General features: G+C 32.4%; 1 protein-coding gene across 2 annotated transcripts in view; it reads right to left on the bottom strand.

The window, feature by feature from the left end:
* Positions 1 to 23,451, bottom strand: part of LOC124539751 (octopamine receptor beta-2R) — a 232,404-nt gene that overhangs the window by 45,616 nt on the left and 163,337 nt on the right. For both annotated transcript variants that reach the window (XM_047117096.1, XM_047117095.1), the window contains one exon: positions 17,801 to 17,831. The gene's annotated coding sequence lies outside the window, so the exon portion shown is untranslated. The remainder of the gene's footprint in view (positions 1 to 17,800; positions 17,832 to 23,451) is intronic.

The raw sequence follows: 23,451 nt of genomic DNA, 5'->3' as shown, positions 1-23,451 counted from the left end.
GGTATCTTATTATATATGCGTATACCATTGCCCAAAAACGTTCTATTTACCGTATGCAAACGGAAACTGGGGGTTACAAGTTTATTCTTATTTCTTGTATTAATAGTATGTACATCAGCATTGATAGAATAATTTTTAATATTCTTTTGTATAAAGATTATATTATCATAATCCTCGAAATGGTAATTCATGAAAACCGGTGTACACACTCGACCACGGAAGGTCACTAACCATCATCTCATCAGATATTCAAACACCAAACAACAGTGCTCAGTTGCAAAAGAGATTGAGCCAATGTACATAGCTATTATATAATATATAATTATTACATAACTACAAGCACAAGAGAGATAAGATAAGTTCCTAAACTTAGTGGCATTGGAATGTTTAATATTTGACAGTTACAGTACCATTGTTAGTGACCATCAGGTGGCCCATATGCTCATCCGATTGCATATACGACATAAATGACAACGGATACATGTTTAAATAATAAAATAAATAACATAAATGTATGTGATTGTATGGTAACATAAAACGGGAGGATTTAAAATAACTTTTATTACTATTAGTATATATTATTAGTAATTGAAAATCGACTGCTTTGAAAATAATGTTTTCTGAAATAGAAAACAAAAAAAAATCAATAAAGTAATGAATAAAGTAATGAATAAACAGTCAATGTTATTCGTTAAATATTTTGTGAAATGGAATACGTTCCAAAATTTGAAATTGTTTATTTTCTTAATTAAACGTTGAAGCGAAGACATTTTATTGATAAGCCCAAGTAATAAAGAGGATGTGTAATTACAGCTTTAATAAGGGAGTCGACACACTTGGACAGATTCCAAGGTACAACATTATTACGTTTCTCGGAATAAAGTTTACGATCCATTTGCTTGTACTTGTTTTATGATTAATCTTCAGAAGTTATTTGATGACACTACTTGAATACTTTTAAAATTTCATCGACGGTACAAACGATAATATAAGCTGGTTAAATACGTATGTGACAAAATTTCTATGAAATTAGAAACATGCAAGTTTCCTCGCGATGATTTCCTTCACCACCGAATATTCAGTGGTGCTTGCCTGGGTTTGAGCCCTCAATCATGGTTGAGATGCACACATTCTAATCACTGGGCCATCTCTACTCTTATATAGATATATATAATAAATTATAGATGGAGAACATACAATAGCATAATTCAAAATGTATATCAAGTACAGTTAGTTTTTTATTTATAAGTTTATATTTAATTCGTTTTATAAATATATTTTTAAATCTGTGTTAACATAGACTACGTCGACGACTGTACTAATGTTTAGTTTACTGTGTTACAGAAACAGCGTGTTTCGTCCAGAATTATACAATTTATTGTTTCAAGCACAATTTAGAGATAAATTATTAATATTACTACAAACAGTTAGTAAATTCTATCTACTGCAAATTTAATGCATTTAGAGTTGAGAAAATGAAGTTGGTTTATGTGTAATAAGTTATTCTGTTTTAAAAGTTATTTATTGAACAGTAACATTAAACTTATCTTCGATTTTGTTAAGCAATATCGACCTTAATTATAATACAAAAAAATCATGCCCATGTGTCCGTTCTTGTTAAATTGAATGCTTGTAAAAGCTGGGAATGTTACTCAAAGTCAAAAATCTTTATTCAAAATAGAGGTGTTTACTCTTGATTATTGATAGTCAAAAATCTACCGCCGGTTTGGAATTTAACACCTCAGACCTGAGAAGAACTGGCGAAAGAAACTCAGACTAATTATAACTTTACTATTTACTTTATGTATGTTTATCTTTAATAGATAATATAAGTTGTTGTTAAATAGTTCAGAAACAATTTTACAAGGGAATGTTGATATGATGAACTGGAGTAAATCCAGCCGAAGCTCTTTACCAACAAAATGAAGTTACTTTGGAGTTACAAGTCATTGAACGTTAAGGACTAACTAAAAGCAATAAATACGTACTATATATGAGTATACTTTTAGTATTAGGAGTCGAGATGGCCCAGTGGTTAGAACGCGTGCATCTTAACCGGTGATTGCGGGTTCAAACACAGGCAGGCACCGCTGATTCATGTGCTTAATTTGTCTTTATAATTCATCTCGTGCTCAGCGGTGAAGGAAAACATCGTGAGGAAACCTGCATGTGACAAATTTCATAGAAATTCTGCCACATGTGTATTCCACCAACCCGCATCCGTGGTGGAATACGTTCCAAAACCTTCTCCTCAAACGGAGAGGAGGCCTTAAGCCCAGCAGTGGGAATTTTACAGGCTGTTGTTGTTTGTTGTATATATGAGTACCAGGTGTGCCCATGACTTCGTGCTAATTTTAATTTAACAGAAAAGTTATTGTTTTAGGCTAACTCACTACTTATTACGTCAGATGTCTTCCAGTAAAAGTCCCGCCAGAACAAACAGACACAAACGTTGTAAAAAATGTTGTATTGGTATACGTGTATATAACGTGTAAACATACATATGCATTTAGTAAATCGAGGTTATTCTAATATTATAAACAGACACCTCAATTTTATTATATGTATAGATATAATAATATTGTATAAATTAAATTAGATGAGATCTTATATATTACGTTCATAATGTAAATAATAAGAACTAATAAATCACAGTGAAACCGCTCACTAGAGGGCTTGCACAAAGCCAGTAGCTATTATTTAAGACATTTCACTAGTACTTGAAATTTAACTTTGAAGAGAAATAATATATAGTACGACACAATTTAGATGTAGCATCGGCAAAAATTCGTACGCTCTCCCAAATTATCAATATTTACTTCTAATATGAATATGATCTTTACACAAATGTAATAACTTGTAATATTGTATGACCTAAAATATTCGTCAATTTGACACGTCGATTTATGCACTTGCTTTCTCGGGTTAAACTGACGCGGGAATCTATAGAGACGAATAGCGTCGAATGGCGCGAGAGCTACTTCTTCTATTGATATTATTAACACGCAGTAATCGTTTTTATTGAATTTGCCGATGCTACATCTAAGTTGTGTCGTACTTTACGTTTATATATAATGTATCGATATAGAGATCGTTGACACTGATTGTTGACACTAATTGAAAGTCCATTGATTGACTAGAAAGTTGAGCTATTATTGCCAATACTAATATTAGTTTGGAAATTTCTTGAAGAATTTTGTATGAACCTATTGAAAATTAAATTGAATCTTTTGTTCATTAAAAATAGGTTTGAAATAAAGAAAGAACTATATAAATATTTTCTTAAACTCTGTTTTTATAAAGAGAACTTATAACCTTATCGTTTTAAACATAATTTACCAATTTATAATTAACTAGCGACCCCGGCTCTGTTTATTTACGACATCACATTACAAACTTCTAAAATTATATGTGTTTCTTTAATATATTGTCACATGGACAAATACAAAAACAATACAAAAACCATCCTCTCGAATCACGACGCTATCTATTAAAAAAACGGATTAAAATCCGTTGCTTAGTTTTAAAAATTTCAGCATACATAGGGATATACGGACAGAGAAAGCTATTATGTTTTATACTATGTAGTGATACCAAACAATCAAGTAAAACAACCTCTAAAATATAAATATACTGAAGTATCGATACTTTTTTTAATTATTTAATTATTTTTTTTAATTATTCATTTACTTATTATGACTTTTGATTTACTGTATATTTTTGTTGTACTTGTTGGTGTTCAAATAAATAAAAATATTCAATGTTAATTCAACTGTTTTTATGACGTCATAGCCTTAACGAACCTTTTTAACGAATGTTGTAACTAGCAGTGTCCCATAGTTCACGTCAATTTTGCAGTACACCTGCAATGCAGTTTACGATATAACGACGTTTACACGTACAGTTCTGTTATCAAACAATTTTCATATTAATTTCGTTGAAAACCTCATTACGAGTCCTAATCAATGATGGATAAAATTCATTCACTTTTCAATAAAAACTTAATCAATTAATTATTATTTGCAGCACAATAATTTATCAGTGAAAAAATATTATTTGTTTGAATTAAACTCTAAATATGGCTTGTAAAAGCCTACTTGAATAAAATATATTTTGATTATTTTTCTGCATCCCCAAAATAAAAGTCTGAGCTAATCAAAGGCCGTACATATATTTTGTCGATAGCCTTTTTTATTCAGACTTATAGGTAAGTTTTTACATGGGTACGACAAAAGTCTGTAAAAAGCCTATGTCGTGTGGACCTACCCTTATAGAGTCATTCAAGGCTTGAAGATATTCTTTTTTTTTTATAAATCTGGGACAACATCAAAGTCAAAAACAAAAGTCAAAATAAACTTTAATCAAGTAGGCTTTAATAAAGTAGTAGCTGGATGCGAGTAGCCGGAGAAAGACCACAGTGGCGTGCACTGGGAGAGGCCTATGGCCAGCAGTGGACAAAAATAGGCTGTTGATGATGATGATGATGATGAAGTAGGCTTTTACAAGCACTTTTGAATCATCATTTAACAATTAAGTGAAGCTACCACCAGTTCGGAAAGTAGATTCTACCGAGAAGAACCGGCAAGAAACTCAGTCACATCACATACATTACCCTGATCCCAATGTAAGTAGCTTACACACTTGTGTTATGGAAAATCAGAAGTAACGACTGTATCATCCAGACCCAAGACACATAGAAAACAAAATAATAATCTACATCAACTCGGTTCGGAATCGAACCCGGGTCTTCGAAGTGGCGTACCCTAGAAAACCGGTGAACTAACCACTCGACCAAGATCAAGATACTCGTGTCGTGAAGATACTATGAAAACTAGAGTAATATACGAATATAGTCTGCAGTCCGGTCTTCGCGTCTTATGTCAAAACAATAGAAGTTATTGGGCTGTCTCCGAATTAATTTTCAGTACAAGTTCTGGAATTGTTGCACTATGCTTCGAAAGGCACGTTCCTTTTGTCCCCTTCCGGTCGAGTCGGCTTGCGGTTTCCTCAGACTCTGAATGTGGAGGAACAGAAACAAACACACCCTTGCTCTGTTATATTTATCTTGCGTTTCAAAATAAGTTTTAGAGCGTAACTGACGTATTATTGTTGCATATAATTTATCCAACATTTTACTTGGTAATTGAAGCTATATATGCGCGTGTGAGTGTCTATACTAGCCATCAAATATTCAAACATTAAATAGTTATAGTTGTAGTGTGAATAAGCAAGTGTAACTAACTACAGGCGTAAGTGATAGAACATCGTGTTTGCCAAGAGTGTTGGCGCATTGGTTTTACTTGGTGGTAGGGCTTTGTGCAAGCCCGCCTGGGTAGATACCACCCACTCATCAGATATCCTACCGCTAAACAACAGTACGCAGTATTGTTGTGTTCCGGTTTGAAGGATGAGTGAGCCAGTGTAACTACAGACACAAGGGACATAGCATCTTAGTTCCCAAGGTTGGTGGCGCATTGCCGATGTAAGGAATAGTTAATATTTCTTACAGCGTCATTGTCTATGGGTGATGGTGACCACTTACAATCAGATGGCCCATATGCTCGTCCGCCAACCTATACCATAAAAAAAAGTAAGGGTAAATGTATCTTAAGCACCTATGTCTATGGGTAGTGATTACTTATAATCAGGTAGCCTATTTAGCCACCTAACTACCAGAGAACAAATATGTTGCCCGTGCCTGGCTCGCGTTTTAGAAGGTTATTTTTCATGTGTTAGACAAAAACAAGTAACTTATGTCTTTCCTTCGAGTTCAAATTAGTTTCATAGCAACAACAACAACAACAACCTGTAAATTCCCACTGCTGGGCTCAAGGCCTCCTCTCCCTTTGAGGAGAAGATTTGGAACATATTTCACCACGCTGTTCCAATGCGGGTTGGTCGAATACACATGTGGCAGAATTTCTATGAAATTCTTCAGATGAAGGTTCCTTCACGATGTTTTCCTTCACCACTGAGCACGAGATGAATTATAAAGACAAATTAAGCACATGAATCAGCAGTGCTTGCCTGGGTTCAAACCCGCAATCATCGGTTAAGATTCACGCGTTCTAACCACTGGGCCATTTCGACTCATTTCTTTTTCATAGCAAATTTAATCAAATTTGGATCCAAAGTTTTAATAATAAAAGAGCGATAATTAACAGTTTTCGATTGTTTGACAAACATATAAACATACACTTACGTAATGAAGCACACATGCTTGGAAGCCTAAATGGACCAATCTCAAATATTATTCAATTTTTACAATTTTATGTCTATACATGTGGCATAGATAACCTTCTTACTTGTTGAAGTTGGTTCAAAAAAAAACATAATCTCTTGTTATCATAATAATTAATTTGAATTTCGAACGTCTCATTTCATATCAAATACACTAAGTGAAGCAATTACTCAAACTTGTCTCCTAGCTAGAATAGCACTAATTACTATAAATTAGTTTAAAGTCTAGATTTATATCAGAACTTCAATTTAACTTGAAGGCAAAGAGAGTCATAAATTGTTAGTCGTTTTCTTCGAAATTTAAGTATTAGTGACGAATTTCTTAACGAATATTTCAGCTTAGCAGCTCAAAATCTCGAAAAAATTATTTACAAAGTTTTATTGTCATACTAGTAGACGCCAGCGACTTCGTGTTTAAGGGTGTTGGTTGTCAAGCAAAAATGTAGCCTACATATGTTCTTCCTTGGAATTCAAGTTTGCTTCACACCAAATTTCATCAAATTCGGTTTAGTGGTTTGGTCGTGAAAGAGCGACAAACAGACAGAGTTACTTTCACATTTATAATATTAAATATAGATAATATAGATTTACAAAGTTAAGGCACTTTTAAAGAGAATATGTTACGGTAAGTTAAATCTAGATTTTTATTTCCGATCATAAAGGTTTAATATGTTTGTTTGTTAGACGATGTTAGAGCTTTGTGCAACTCAGCTTAACGTTTACACTATTTTCAATCATGATTCAAATGTGAAAAAAATACAGCTAGTTCTAGAATAATCGAATGTCATGATTATTGATAATGACTTCTGACTCGTTCGCTCAACATTAACAAATATCATAATAAATATGAAAACGATTACTATTTACTGATACGTACATAACTTATGTACATGAGTAAATAGGTTATAATAATATGTGTAAAGCAACGAACGAATGCGGTGAATGGGTGAATGAATGAGGATAGTATAAAAGCTTAAACTGGACGGATAAAAGAAAAATTGACCTTAAGATTGTTTTTTTTTTTCATAGGTGGCAAAGAAGCAGGAGTGAGAGAAAAGACATTGCCTCTGCCCATGGACATCTGCAATACTAGGTGCTTGCAGGCGCGTTGCCTGCCTTTAAGAAAGGAGTAAGCTCTTTTCTAAAGTTTCCCAAGTCGTATCGGTTCGGAAAAGCCGCCTGCGCAAACTGGTTCCACGGTTTGTTTGTGCGAGGCAAAAAATGTCTGTCTGTGAATTTTCGATTTTCAGCGAGATGTCCGAAGGTGAAATTGAGCCGGGCTTAATCCGAAAAATTCCTCGGAACATTCCTTGTGAAAAAATCGTTAGAAAATGCAACATCAGCTTGATTTTTGGTGGTAGGGCTTTGTCCACCTGGGTAGGTACCACCCACTCATCAGATATTCTACCGCTAAACAACAGTACGCTGTATTTTTGTATTCCGGTTTGAGTGAGCCAGTGTAACTACAGGCGAAAGGGACATAGCATCTTAGCTCCCAAGGTTGGTGGCGCATTGACGATGTAAGGAATAGTTAATATTTCTTACAGCGTCATTGTCTATGGGCGATGGTGACCACTTACCATCAGGTGGCCCATAAGCTCGTCCAGGTTGATGGACGAGCATATGGGCCACCTGATGAGCATGGACTTCATAAAAAAAGATCCAACATCTTTACGCAAAGCTTACGGATCAAGCAGATTGTAAGGGGCTCGATCATATATATATGATCGTATATTTGTGTATTTAATACTTCTTTAAATCGTTTTATTTTTAAATCAAGCCCTATATAAATGTATATCATGTAAATTAATAGCGTGTATAACTTGATTGCCACCTATAAAGCATTTTAAAAGCCCATTTAGCACGGCGCCTTGATTTCATGCCACACTAGCTAATGCCTGCGTTCTAATGTAGCCTTAATTTCTTTTAATAGAAATTACGAGATACGATCTACGCTACACATATTATACATTGAGCATCGAATCTACGATATATACAGTAAAATAAACTTACTAAATATGCATAGTATATTTTACATCTATTTCGCGAATGGATAGAGTAAGGAATGAGTACATAAGAGAAAGTTTGAAAGTGACACCGATAGCCGAGAAGTTATGTGGAAGGCGTCTATCATGGTATGGGCTTGTTATACGGAGGAATGAGGAACATATGGTGAGGGAGGCCTTGAGCATGGATGTGGATGGATATAGAGATATAGAGGTAGAGGACGACCAAGGAAACGATGGATGGATTGTGTGAAAGACGATATGGTTAGAAAGAATGTTACTGGTGAGATGACGTCTGACAGAGAATTATGGAAGGAGAAGACATGCTGATCTATTTATCAAATTTTATACTAATATTATAATTCCTGTTAAGTCATTTTAATCTATATAAATAGATGAGGAACAGTTTTATGTGTGTAGTTAAATAACTACTGAAACTAATACATATAACTATTAACATAAAGCTTATACAATTCAATTCTAGTATGCGTCAAATATGAGGTTCATACATCTACTTAATAAGTTTCAACGGTATAGTTCTTATAAACAGACATACAGATATGACATTAAAGCTTCGCTATTTGTTACGGAACCCTAAAAACGAACTGTGTCGAGGGACATCCGGTGGAACGAAGTTGCTTCCGCTATAAATATGAATTAATTAACGGAGATAATAAAATAATACGACAATGTAGTAATTCCATGTGAATTGAAACAATACAAAAATATTTTAAATAATAATAGAACGTAGAAAAATATATAAAACCGTATAGAATTAATTGTGAATTAAAAAAGATTAGAGAGAAAGAGATACTCTCTATCCCATTTTTTCTTTAAATATAACTTTTACCCGTTGACTCTATTATAATCTTGGAGCTAGAGACTCTCTACGGGATGTTTTTAACAGAGTAGGAATACTCACTGTTGCGTCGCAATATATTTACAACAATATCATGTATATTCGCAGTAGCATTGATCACTTTGATAAAATCAGTGATAATCATTGTATATGCACTAGAAGTAAGGATAAGCTTATAACGCCAAGTTTCCGACTCCGCAAAGTCAATAAATCTTTCTTGGGGCAAGGTATCCATTTCTATAATAAAATTCCGCAGACAATTTTAACTTTACCGTCTCGAAAATTCAAATCGTTTATTAAAAATACATTGGTGAAAAAGGCGTATTATTCGATACAAGATTTTGTAGATGATAAAAAAGCGTAGAATTAATACCTGTTGACTTCCAGGCAGGACATATTAATTTAAATAATTGTATTAACTAACATGACTGTATTTTTTTTAAATGTTGAAAAAAAGTAACTACTGAGTTTCTTGCCGGTTCTTCTCGGTAGAATCTTTTCAACTTTCCGAACCGGTGGTAGCTTTACTTAATTGTTAAATAACGATTCAAAAGTGCTTGTAAAAGCCCACTTTAATAAAGTATATTTTGATTTTGATTTTTGATTTTATAAATAGCGTAAAAGAACTTCTTTTAAAAAAGATGGCCAGCAAATGTGATTGTTGTAAAGAGGTCGAATATAAGTTTATTAACAATGAAAACACTATGATAGAAAAACCTCTACAGTAACTACTACGAAAACAATAAAACAAAGTTTCAATAATGTTTCACGTCTAACCGCATGCAGCATCTACTTTATAAAAGATAAACTTAGGTAACAAACTTATCTATATTTAAAACCGACAATGATTAATTAAAGTAATAAAAAAACAGCCCAGCCGATAGCGTTGAGCTCCAAATTGGAAAACTTTATTCAGTTGCCTTAACTTTGTATATTAAGTATCAGGTAGGCTAATAGATTATCTAAATTAACGAATATTTATGTTGTTGTTGAAACAGTGAAATCGAAAGTTTCAAAAATGGAAATATTTCAAAAATGGAATGAGATGTCAAAGTCAATAAATCCCTCTTGGGGCAAGGTATCCGTTTCTATATTAAAATTCCGCAGACATTTTTAACTTTGCCGTTTCATAAATTCAAATCCTTTGTAAAAAATACATTGTTAGAAAAAGTATATCATTCGATACAAGATTTTATAGATGATAAAAAAGCGTGGAGTTAATACCTGTTGACTTTCAAGCAGGATATATTAATTTAATTAACTTACATGACTTTGTATTTTTAAATGTTAATAAATAAAATTTTAACAAAAAGAAAAACCGACTTCAAACAAAACACTATTTTAAAACAAATGAATATGCACGAAAAAGTAATAAAAATAATTGCGTATTCAACATATTTTTTAGAGTCTTTATAAGTTAAATGAAATGAAAAATATTAGACTACTTAAAAGTCGATTAACGATTATATCATGTAGTTATAATTATTGTTATATTTGGAGCCGGTGTCAGCCACGGTGCCCCAACAATCAAAAGAAAGAAGCGATACGAGCCCCTTGATTGATCCAGTATATTATTGTGTAAAAGGTAATTTGTAAAAAACATATTTGTCAAAGTATTCTCGTATTGTTTTTTGATAGATATACTGTAGGGTTTTATTGGCTGACACCGACTCCAAATATAACAATAATTATAACTACATGATATAATCGTTAATCCTCGAAAGAGCTGTAATCGAATTCAGCAAAAAAACTTTGAAAAAGACCAACTATATTTCGTACATCATATGACATCACATCACATACACAAAATTTGATTAAAGATAGTAAGAAATTCTGCCCCATATCGCACCCTAACTGCGAGCCGTATAGGAGTTCCATCACTACATAGTATAAAACAAAGTCGCTTTCTCTGTCCCTATATCTTTAAATCTACGCAACGGATTTTGATGCGGTTTTTTTTAAAAGATAGTGTGATTCAAGGGGAATGTTTGTGTATATAAAACATGAACAATATAGTAAAGAAACACTGATAATTTTAGAAGTTTGCGATGTGATGTCGTATATAAACAAATTCTGTAGTATATTTAGTATCAGTATTACACCCGTGCGAAGCTGGGGTGGGTAGCTAGTTGATTATAATATTCGACTATGATAATTACATAAACATAACCACATTACGGAAGGTGACTCAAATATCCAAATAACCTATAAATAAAAGATTCGACCGAGTATCGCTAACGTGCTCCTCAGAATTGTTCCGTTCCCTTCCGTTCCGTTACTTTGTCATGGATCCTGTGCTCAGAACCTTACCAAACTTTTACCAAATTACCCTTGAAGTATATATTTTATAATAAAAGAAGAATTATCAAAATTGGTTAACGTGATTTTCAGTTATTCACCTATTTGTCGCGCATATACATAATGCAAATTTAAGACTTATGTCGTTTTCACATGGATACCATCATCGGAAAAAAAAATAAAAAAAATGGGATCCCACGGGGAGTACTACCTTTCAAACAAAAAAAAATTTATCAAAATCGATATATATTATTATATATTCCACCCAGTGAAAAGTTATGAGGTAACAAACATAAAAAAAAAAAAAAAAATACAGACGAATTGATAACCTCCTCCTTTTGGAAGTCGGTTGAAAAAGAGTAACAACTGAGTTTCTTGTCGGTTCTTCTCGGTAGAATCTATTTTCCGAACCGGTGGTAACTTCACTAAATTGTAAAATGACGATTCAAAAGTGCCTGTAAATGCCTACTTGAATAAAGTTTATTTTGATTTGATTTTATTTGATATGATGGTCTATTACTAAATAAGGTTTAGAAATCAAAGGATTTACGTGGTGGTAGGGCTTTGTGAGTACGTCTTGTTAAGTACCGCCTATCCACTCTATAATCTTACGTCAAACCTAAACGTAAAGAGCAATACTTAGTGTTGTTTAAAATAAAAAAAAAACTTCATAATGTTTAAATAAATAATCAAACAAAATCACAATACATAGCAATAAAGTTGCACTACGTTAGCTACGGATAAACTTTTATTAAGCATGTCGGAGGCCGGAGATATCACCCAATCAAAAAACGTCTAACACACACAGAACACAACCACTGCGCATGCGCCATTCATGAGCAATGAGCATGATGCAAACCTATCAGATTTCCCGTACTAAAAAGTGTTATCACAGCTAAAAAAGTTTTCACTGTAGTAAAAATATGCACGTCGTACCTGCACATTGCTAAATTATCAACCTTTGATTAAGCTACAGTTTTCTAAACTAATATATTTTAATTACTTTTTAATATTATTAAACTAAGTTGCTGTTTAATTAGTTTTAAATTCGACTGTTATTAATCTTGTTCAGTTATTTTATTATTTTGATTAAATATTTTACATAATTATTGATATTATGTTTAATTTCGTTGAAATTCCATGTGTCTATATATTGATATGTATGTGGATGCACCTGCATCTCATATTTGAAGTAAGTATTAAGGAAATATGTGCAGAAAAAATCACCCACGCTTTCATCTATACATATAATAAAGATTGTCTGTTTTTAATATTAAAATAGCCCTTTTTTACTCAATGCATATGTATGTAAACACGTTACATATATCAAAATAACATTTTTTACAATTTTTGTCTGTCTATCTGTCAGGTAGCTTCACTTAATTATTAAATTACAATCAAAAGTGCTTGTAAAAGCCCACTTGAATAAAGTTTATATTGATTTTGATTTTTGATTTTGTCTGTTTGTTCCGGATAATCTGTGGAACGGCTGAACCGATTTTGACGGACTTTCACTGGTAGATAACTGATATAATAAGGAGTAACTTAGGCTACATTAATATATTTTTTCGTTAAATTCAAACGCGTACTAGGTCGCGGGCATAGCTAATGCAATATAAGAAAAGTAAATAAATCCAAAACATTTCTTATGATACGTATGTCTTTGATTAACATTGGGATATTTATCAAATTCATTATTAGCCCATTGAGTGATGTTAATGAAATGATTACATAATATGCAATATCTTGATATCCAGTACCTTTTGAGATGTTTACATATTTGTCATTGTAAAGTAAAGTAAATAATTAATAATCGATTTACTATATATCAGTCCGATGTTATTTGAATTAATCATTCACTTTGTTTTCGGTCTTTAATTACATTAAGCCATGAGAGTGTGTCTAATGGGATATGAAGTAGTCAATTTACTATTCGTTTGTGTGTAGCGGGGGATCTTTAACTATCACAGGCTTCCTCACGATGTTTACAGTCATATGTAAAATGTTCAAAATCTAAATATACTTATTATTACAGTTATTAACTACAGGATATTTACCATGTCTTTAGGGTTCCGTAACCTACTAGGAACCTTAGGATATACTAATAAGTTAAAATTAGAGAATCCACCCCCTTAACTTTAGAAATACTATTACAATAATTCTGAAAAAAATGTGCTGTATATCTCCAAGTAAGTACTTTCAACGAAAACTATAGCGGACTTTGTATCATACATAGTCATTTTTATACAACTCGACCAACTTATGACGTGCAGTTGCCCTAACTAAATGGTAATGTATAGAAATAACTACCTACAAACTATGAAAATAAGTAGGAATTTTACATACCTACGTACCAATTTTTTATTTTTCAACCGACTTCAAAAATCAGCCAAGAAAACAGTATATCTATCAAAAAACAATACGAGAATACTTTAACAAATATGTTTTTTACAAATTACCTTTTATACAATAATATACTGGATCAATCAAGGGGCTTGTATCGCTTCTTTCTTTTGATTGTTGGGACAAGGGCACCGTGACTGACACCGGCTCCAAATATAACAATAACTATAACTACGTTATATAATCGTAAATCGACTTTTAAGTAGTCTAATATTTTTCATTTCATTTTACTTAGGAGGACTCTAAAAAATATGTTGAATACGCAATTAATTTTATTACTTTTTAGTGCATATTCATTTGTTTTAAAATAGTGTTTTGTTTGAAGTGGGTTTTTCTTTTTGTTAAAATTTTATTTATATCCGTTGGAGCTCGATATTTCGACATTATCTACGAATGTCTTGTTCACGAGTCTCGTGACTACGGATACGGAAACGGATAAAAATAAAAAAAACATGGTAAATATCCCGTAGTTAATAACTGTAATAATAAAAATTTAAAATCTTATACTAAATATGCTTTATTCAAGTAGGCTTTCATGAGCACTTTAACATATTTATACGGGTATTTGATCAGGTTAAAACCAATGTGAATCAAGCCTGTGTTCATAACAAAAGTAATATTAATTCAATACTAGTAACTACTCAAACGAATGTAAAAACTAACTCAGTATTTAATTTTTCAGGTTTCACGCTTCATTATTGGAAAAAGTTTTTGTACTATTTAATAAATAAATAAATAAATATGAGACAACATCACATACATTATCTGATCCCACTGTTAGTAGCTAAAGCACTTGTGTTGTGGAAAATCAGAAGTAACGACGGCACCACAAACACCCAGACCCAAGACAACATAGAAAACTAACGATAATCTACACCGACTCAGCTGGGAATCGAACCCAGTACCTCGGAGTGGTGTACCCATGAAAACCGATGTAGACACCACTCGACCACGGAGATCGTCAGAGAGAGGTTTTTGTACTATTTTAATATATTTTTACGTTGATCTTAATCAAAGTATCTTTATAACTGTGTACAAACAATCTCGATTCCGCGAACTTTTCGAAGAACACTTCCATCGTGCAATTGTCTTATTAATAAAGCTTATTAATGATTTTCAGAATACATAAGTACATAATGGACCGAATTATCACTGCTCTCGTGTTGTTTGAATTTGTATGTATTTTTCAGAATCTGAATACTGAACCTGAATACTGAGATTTTTCTCGTAATTCTCGGTCGACACATTATGAACCGATCTTGCTTAAAGCTTCGATAATAATATCGAATTTTGATAATAATTATTTTTATATGATTTGGTTTCTAATTCAAATGTTTTATTGCCTTGATAATCTCGTCTTAACACGTTCAATTAAATCAAATCAATAGAAACTTTATTCGAGTAGGCTTTTACAAGCACTTTTGAATCGTCATTTTACAATTAAGTGAAGCTACCACCGGTTCGGACAGTAGATTCTACCGAGAAGACCCGGCAAAAAAGTCAGTAGTTACTCTTTTTAACATTTAAAAAATACAAAGTCATGTTAGTTACATACAATTATTTAAATTAATATATCCTGCTCGGAAGTCACCAGGTATTAACATGCGAAGAATTAATATGCCTCATCTGTGTCTCACTTGTGGTAGAAGAAGCTAAGAAGAAAATAAATTTATTTATCTGTCGTGCGGAGGCAGTAATATCTATTTGATATTTTGTAGGAAAGTGATAAATATATGTATGTGATGCCTATTGAAAATATAATTCTATGGTACCTACTTTAATAGGGGCTTCTTCGACCACGTACTGAAGAAATAAAATTCGATCACATCACATCGCATCGAGTAGTTTAGAGTAGAGACTAGAAGTATCTTAAACGTTATGGGGGTCTTATTAGCCCCGTACTGATATGAAAAAAAAATATGCCACTAGCAACGTTTCAACATAGTATAAATAATGATTATATTTTATGAATTAATATTAATACAGAAAGATTTTCATATATTTCTTTTATCTTGCATTTGACGTCAGTAATAAGCAATGCATGGATCAATCAAGGTCTTATAAAATAGGTAGAGTTATTGATTTGCAACCGCCTGTTGTTTCCCACAGACGTTTAACGCAGTGCAAATATTCTGAAGTATTTTATGATGATTTAAAAAAATGTATTAAAAAATGTTTTATTGGCAAATGGGCTGTACTAATAAGTACTAATAAGTGATGATAGCCCGTACACAATGACAAAAAAAACAAACAATTTTAAATGCTTTGCTTGCTATGCTACTTTAGAATATCACTTAACAGCCAAACTGTGATACAACAATACTAAATATTGCATATCAAGTAACCTTCGTGTATGCCCTTCTAAATAGCAGCCTTATCAACATTTTATTATTAGTTTTTCGAAAATATTTATCTCATAGAAGTCAAGTCCTAATTAAATTATTTTGTAGTTTTAAATCAACATTTAGTAATTGTATCAATAGTTTTCTTTATATTACAATTATAGTGACTTGGCAATGAGCACAAATTAAAAGCTGCTTGCTGCCTGAAATTATGGGCAAATGTTACTGACGAGACCTGTGATCAGATTATTTGTTATGTGTGAATCATAATGGTCACTACAGACTACATGCTGCAGTTTTGCTCGAGACTTGACAAGTTTTTTGGCTTGATTAACACTTTAGTAAAAAAAGATAACTTTTTTAGTGAGCACGCGATTATTCTGATTTTCCACATTTAATTTTTGTTTTATGACTTTAAGGGATTAATGTTAATACTTCTTATGTTAATTATGTTGTTTGGGCTTTGACTTCGACGTACAAGGAAGTTAAAGTAATTAGTCAGTTTTTGTATGTGTATGCTCTATTCATTAAAATATCGTTTAAAATTACTTTGACTTACAAAAACAACTACTTTTTTAGTGTCACGAGTCACATTAAATCGAATTGATGTTGCAATTTCCAGTATTTGACTTTTCTAAAAATCAATCAATTTTATAAATGTGAAAGTAACTCTGTCTGTCCGTTTGTCGCTCTTTCATGACCAAACCGCTGAACCGGGTTTGATGAAATCTGTTTTGAAGCAAACTTGAACTCCAAGAATGGACATGGGATACTTTTTTTGGCTGACACATGACAACCAATAATCTAACATACTTGTTTGTATATAAGTTTGTTCTCGTGATAATACACGACTGTAAAAGTACCGCCATTTTAAATCAAATATGGCGGATACTGAAAAGTGAGACAATATCACATACATTACTCTGATCCCAATGTAAAGTAGCTAAACCACTTGTGTTATGGAAAATTAGAAGTAACGACGGTACCACAATACCCAGACCCAAGACAACATAGAAAACTAATGATAATAAAGAATCTGGAAGATCTTTATAGATTAAGTCGAATAAGGCAAAGCTAGACAGCAGAGAAGCCACACTAGATTCCACACATGTGAAGCTTTACAATCCTTTTGCATCGCAATGTTGATAGTCTTGACTATTCCTTTGATAGAAAGGTACTTTCGATTCTTTATTAATTAAACTGTATGATAAGGTTCCACGGCTATTTTTAACCTGGAGTATTAATCATTTAAAATTCTCATGCCAAAGAAATATTCAGAATAAGGAACTTGTATTATGTAATAGATTTTTATTAGAGAATATCTTCATACAAAATAAATACATTTATTTGTATTTATTTAACCTTTGTAACTATTTACTGTCATTTATTAGTGATAGAGTTTAAGCACACTTAAATTTAGCATTATATTTAATTAAATATAATTGTATTTTATAAATACAGATATTACATCTGGAGTTTTGCTAGATATTGTAATATAAGAAATATAACCTCGATTTGTCTTCAGTGTCTTCTTCAGATGTCTTCACAAATGCATCACTGGATCGATTTCGATTTGATTTCGTATAGAGATAGATTGGACCGCGGAATGTTATAACGGTTTTTTTTTAAATATTCTATTATGATACACCAACCTGATATTTAGAGTAGATACTTGGATGAAATCTGAAACAATAAAAAAAAAACATTTAAAATGTATTAATGGGCTAAAAAAAATTAAATTCACACACATTTAATAAACTTAGTCAACACGCAAGTAAATATATACACATTAAATTAAATTTATATCCACTGGTGACAGGAGGGCTGGTTCGTTTTTAGCCCAGAGGATCGGAATTGCGATTCAACGGGGAAATGCTGCTAGCATTCTTGCCACCATTCCATAAGTTCATGATTTATACAGTATCTATTTTGAATACATATATTAATAATAATATATTTATATAATAATATTATATAATTCTGTATACTTATATGCTTAGTTTTTCATCATCGTCTAGCTGCCTTTAGCGACAATATCATAGGAGAAAATTTTAATTTACTCTCCGATACTGTAAGACGATCGCATTAGAGAATATAAAAATGTATTATGATATTGTAGACTTAAGTTAACTATGGTATCGCTTTTCTATGAAAATATGATACATTATTTTATTAATTTTACATTAGATGTTTTTTATTAGTTTTATTTAATTGTACAATGCTTCGAATAACAGTAAAGATTTCACGCCGTCTTGTGACGTCATGGCTGTTAATAATTTAAATTTGGAACAAATTATGATTTCAATTGTTTTTGCATAAAAAATTTTTATATAAAAAAGTTTTAAAAATAGAAGACAGTGTTCTTTTTAAATCGTTTTTTAGTTGTTTTAAAGTTATAAATGACAGTTGATAGATCGTGGTCATCAAAACTCATTGACGACTATTCTTCCTTTATGGATTCGATATATATAAAGGCAGATGGACCACTTACCATCATAGCCCATTTGTCCATCCGCAAATCATCGAATACAAATAAATGACCACCTGATTCATATTTTCACCACCAACACAATAGAAAATATTATTATATTCTTTCTATAATTTACTTGAGGGTAGGACTTTGCTAACATGTTTGGGTAGTCTAGATTTGCCTTGTAAGCTACCTTGTTAAATACATAGTAACATTATATAAAACGGAATTATATTGTAATAATAAAGATTTATATTGGCCTTACTATCTACGCAATGCCACGTATAAAATATAAGCTAAATATAAAATAGAACCGCTTTATCCTCGAGCGAGTCCCTAGGGACATTTCGAGGTAGCGCAATAATCGATAAATGCTCCCCTGACACAGTTTAATGCCTCCTTAAAGGGCTATTATTTCATCTATTCAATTTATTACATTGGCTAAGATATTAATCATGATATAAAGTAAAGTAACAGCCTGTAAATTTCCCACTGCTGGACTAAGGCCTCCTCTCTCATTAAGGAGGATTTGGGACGTATTCCTTTCTCTCACCGCCGAGCAGGAGATGAATTGTAAACACAAATTAAGCACATATATGGTGGTGCTTGCCTGAGTTGAACCTAAAATCATCGGTTAAGATGCACGCGTTCTAACCACTGGGCCATCTCAACTCTTCTTGATAAAGCAACTGGCATAATGTTGATGTCAACCTAAGATTATCATTCATAACTTGGGCATGCAGCAATAAGTGTTCATATTTGTATATATTTCATTTTGTGTTCACCGGCGCTCAATCCTATATGTGAAGGTATATATTCTACCACATGTATTAAATTAGTCTGTTGCTTTGGAACAGCGTGATAGATAACTGTAAGAGCTGAAACAAAGCAGTTGATGCATAAGGTTTGGGCCTTAAGATGATCCTGAGGAGCTGTAGGTAATGCCTCGCACTGATTTACGCACTAGCGAATTAAACGTGGGGTAAGACCTTAAGGTGATCTAGCGATAGGCACCTTATCGTTATAACAAGAGGATCTTGCAGCCTTTACGATTCGCACCGAAGACGATGCCATGATAGGGGTTTTAGTAGGTAAAAATGCCAAATAACTGACTTTCTTCAAGGAAGCAGATACTTACAGAAGGTAAGCAGACCTGAAAAAAGTGTAGTAGATAAATACGGAACAGCAAATTGTATCTAGCAGATTGACATTCGCTGGGTTATATTTGTGTTCATTCTCCATTCAACTCACGTGAGGCAAATAATGAACAATGATAATGTGAGTTTGTATTATGTGGATTGATCGAAGAATATACTATTGAGGATTTCCTCAACCAACTAATGACATTACCAATCATCACAACGATGAACATTGCTCGCTTCAAAATCAAGCATGGAATTCGAGCTGGTAATAAGTTAGAGATTACGTTTGGGTACACGCGATGTTTCGTTATTATCTCTGAACACGCATACTAGAATTATACCGATGTTTTTGGGTCTATTCATTTTGATAAGTGATTTGATGATAAAATATAATATTGAACCTGTTTTCTTTTAGCTGTCGACGTATTGTTTTAAGAAATTATGGATTATAATTATTCATACCACCATCAATAAATTATAAATGATTTGGAGATATGTAGAGGTATTCTTTTCATTATACCTATTTTTCTGAAAGGGGTAGGTCTTTGCAACTTATAGTAGAGTCAACTGGGAGAAATCATCAAGCACTATCAAGCGGCCTTTCTATCTCTTTCTTTTCTCTGTGTCTCTTTCTATTATATATGTTTTTATTTCAGGTGGATTTTTGATACCAATTTCATTTAAAAAATAATATTTAGCGAAAGCGACTACGAAGTCGCTTTATGTTTCAACTGTGTGTCCCAAGGAACGTTTCATATTTTATAATATAAGTTGGCACTATCTATTTCAATATATATAAACGATAATGCTTCGCGGTAGTACACAGACCGCAGATTTTCTTCCAACAGATGCAAGTTTTTATACAATGGTATACTTCACTGCCGAGTATTATTAGAATAAGGTTATAGGCGTTTTCCCGCTTTGAAAAGACCTATTTGTTTAAAGTTAATTTCCCCGTATTTATGGCAAAACCGCAAGCACCAGTCTTTTATAATCTTAATGGTGTTTGCATTTCTGATCATATTCATATATATATATATATATATATTAATATACTGCATCTGCAATAAGTGGAGCTGGAGATACCATAAAACTAATAAACAAAACTTCATTATCATATAATTTCGTATTCATTATAAAAAATAAGGGAAGCGTATTAATTTAATTGAAACAAGCACAGTAAAGTGTAATGCCAGCAGAAAAATTCACATTTTTTATCAACTTTTGCAGAATCAGCCGTTCTATTATGAAAAAAAAATTTTTCAACGGCACCTTTTGTTGGGTCAGACAGATAACACCCGTATTTCGTTGGAGACCGTTCGAATGATTTTCATGAAGTATTTTTTATACTCTGTACACTATTTTGTATTGTACTTTGTTTAATAAAAAAATATTTTAAGGATGACTTTCTTTCTTTTTTCATAGAAATCTTGTTCTTAAAATTTTGTATTGTATGATTTAGTTTCAGCAAAATTATATAGATTAGAAAAAAATGTGTTCAATTAAATTGGTGTTGATTGGTTCATGGTAGGGCTAATCTCATTTCAAGGCTAGATTTGAGTGAAAGCCGCATAATCTGACCCAGTGTTTGGAATATGTAAATCTTTTTGAGTTAGAATAAGCCTGAGATTATTAAAGAAACGGCTCTTGGAGTAAGTTGAAGTATAGTGAAGCAAAAACAAATAATATAAAGTATACGATTGTGTAGTTTGTAGCCGCAACAAATACAGAACTTTCTCTAATTTCATTTATTTTGTAACTATTTTCATTATAAAATTCAATCAAGGAGCGGCCAGCGAAGTGATACTTCGAAAATAACAAAACCTTTAAAAAAAAAACAAGATTTAAAACTCTGCGATAGCTTTTGAATTTACACTACCTAGCTTACTCAGTTAATGGAATGAATTACAAGACTATTATAGTTTACGAACATTTTTTTTCCACCAATTAACAATTTCAAATTTTAGTGTAAACATTATTTAGATTTTTTATCATTTTTTTAACGCTGGAAAAGCATAATTATTAAGTTTTCACCAATAATGACAGATTATTGTTCATAATTATGTCATAATGATTGACATTTGATATTTCTATATACATATATGGTACAGATACTGAAAGTAAGACCTCTACGCCAAAGGAGATTCACAGGCTGTTTACTAGTACAAATTAAGCGGAGCTCGTTTTCTATCTTAAAGATTTCCTCAGAAAAATGAAGACTGGTAGGAGAAGACTGCTATGTAAAATACAAGTGGCCTGTATTGTCTCACTAATAATCCGATGAAACGACCAGGACGACTGAGGACTTCAAGAACAGAACAGCTTCACCCGTTTTGTGAGGCAAGAGATTTTAATGATCAGGAAACATAAACGCTTGAAACTACATATTATATTTAAATTTCGAAATTTTTATAACCCACTGTGTGTTATATTTAATCAAATGGTAATAAAACCATTCAAATGACATTAATTGATGTCACTATATTAATTTCCCATTGAAACATATATTATTTATCGACATAATGTATATTAATTATATACTTTTACCGCCCATCTCCGAACCTCGTTTTTCTTCTCTACTATCCGTTAAAAATCAACCGCCTTTTGTTTTTCTCGTGCCAGGCAGTACCAGCTCGCCACACCACGATACGAAAGGAAGTGACGAGAGTCCTACAATACGGTGTCCATAACCGAAGCAATAATCCTACTAATACATGTGATTTCAATTAAAAAAACGAATTTAAAAATCAAAACCGTATTCAATATTATTATATCAGTTAAAATTATGACAAAATAAACTATTAATTTAGTAAAGCAGTCAAGATATCTATATATCTATAGCTACGGCAGGAGCTCTTGAAAATAATCACGATTGTTTTTTTATGTGCAGCTATTCTCTCATAATCACTGAGACAAATAGCGGCTTACGCTATTAATATAATAATATTACGCACTTCTCGTCAATATAAATACGTTGGAGACTGTTTCGTTCCATGCTTAATCAGTAATATTTGTAAAAATTGCATGAGCACACACATAGAAGTGAAACTTATACAAATATATCGCTCTCATTCTGATTCTCGATAAGTCATATCTTCCTTCTCATGTACTTACAATTATTCAATTCTATCGATTCGAAAATTTAAAAAGAATCTTTTAAAGCACGTTGTACAATATTATAATAATAAAATCAGTTAGGGCCAAGAACACAAGAGCAGTATAATGCGAGACAAATCGCGCTATTTACGGCTGTTGGCTTGATGACAAGATCGCTAACCTTCATGACAATGTGTCACCGGCTAAAACGATATTACGTCCGAATTGGGTCGGCTATCCATCATGCGTGTAGCACTACTCTGCGCTATAACAGTAACGCTCAATTATTTATGCGATCGTGTCATAGGATTAGTCGATCTTAGGTAGAAAAATATACATACTTGTAAATATTAACAAATTGAAAGAACCATATTTTGTTTTATCATACATATGTGGATATACATAGATGGACGAGAAAATGGGATACCTGATGGTAAGTTCTCACTGCCCGATACAATGGTGCTGTAAGAAATGTTGACAATTCCCTATATTACAAATGTGCCTAATAATGTGGGGACTGAGATGGTGTATCCCTTGTATCTGTGGTCACACTGGCTTACTTACCCTCCAGACTGAAACACAGCACTGACTATTG

The sequence above is a fragment of the Vanessa cardui genome, chromosome 23, assembly GCF_905220365.1.
Source record: "Vanessa cardui chromosome 23, ilVanCard2.1, whole genome shotgun sequence".
Classification (NCBI taxonomy): domain Eukaryota; kingdom Metazoa; phylum Arthropoda; class Insecta; order Lepidoptera; family Nymphalidae; genus Vanessa; species Vanessa cardui.
The sequence above is the reverse complement of the archived record's forward strand: the minus strand, read 5'-3'. Positions and strand labels throughout refer to the sequence as shown.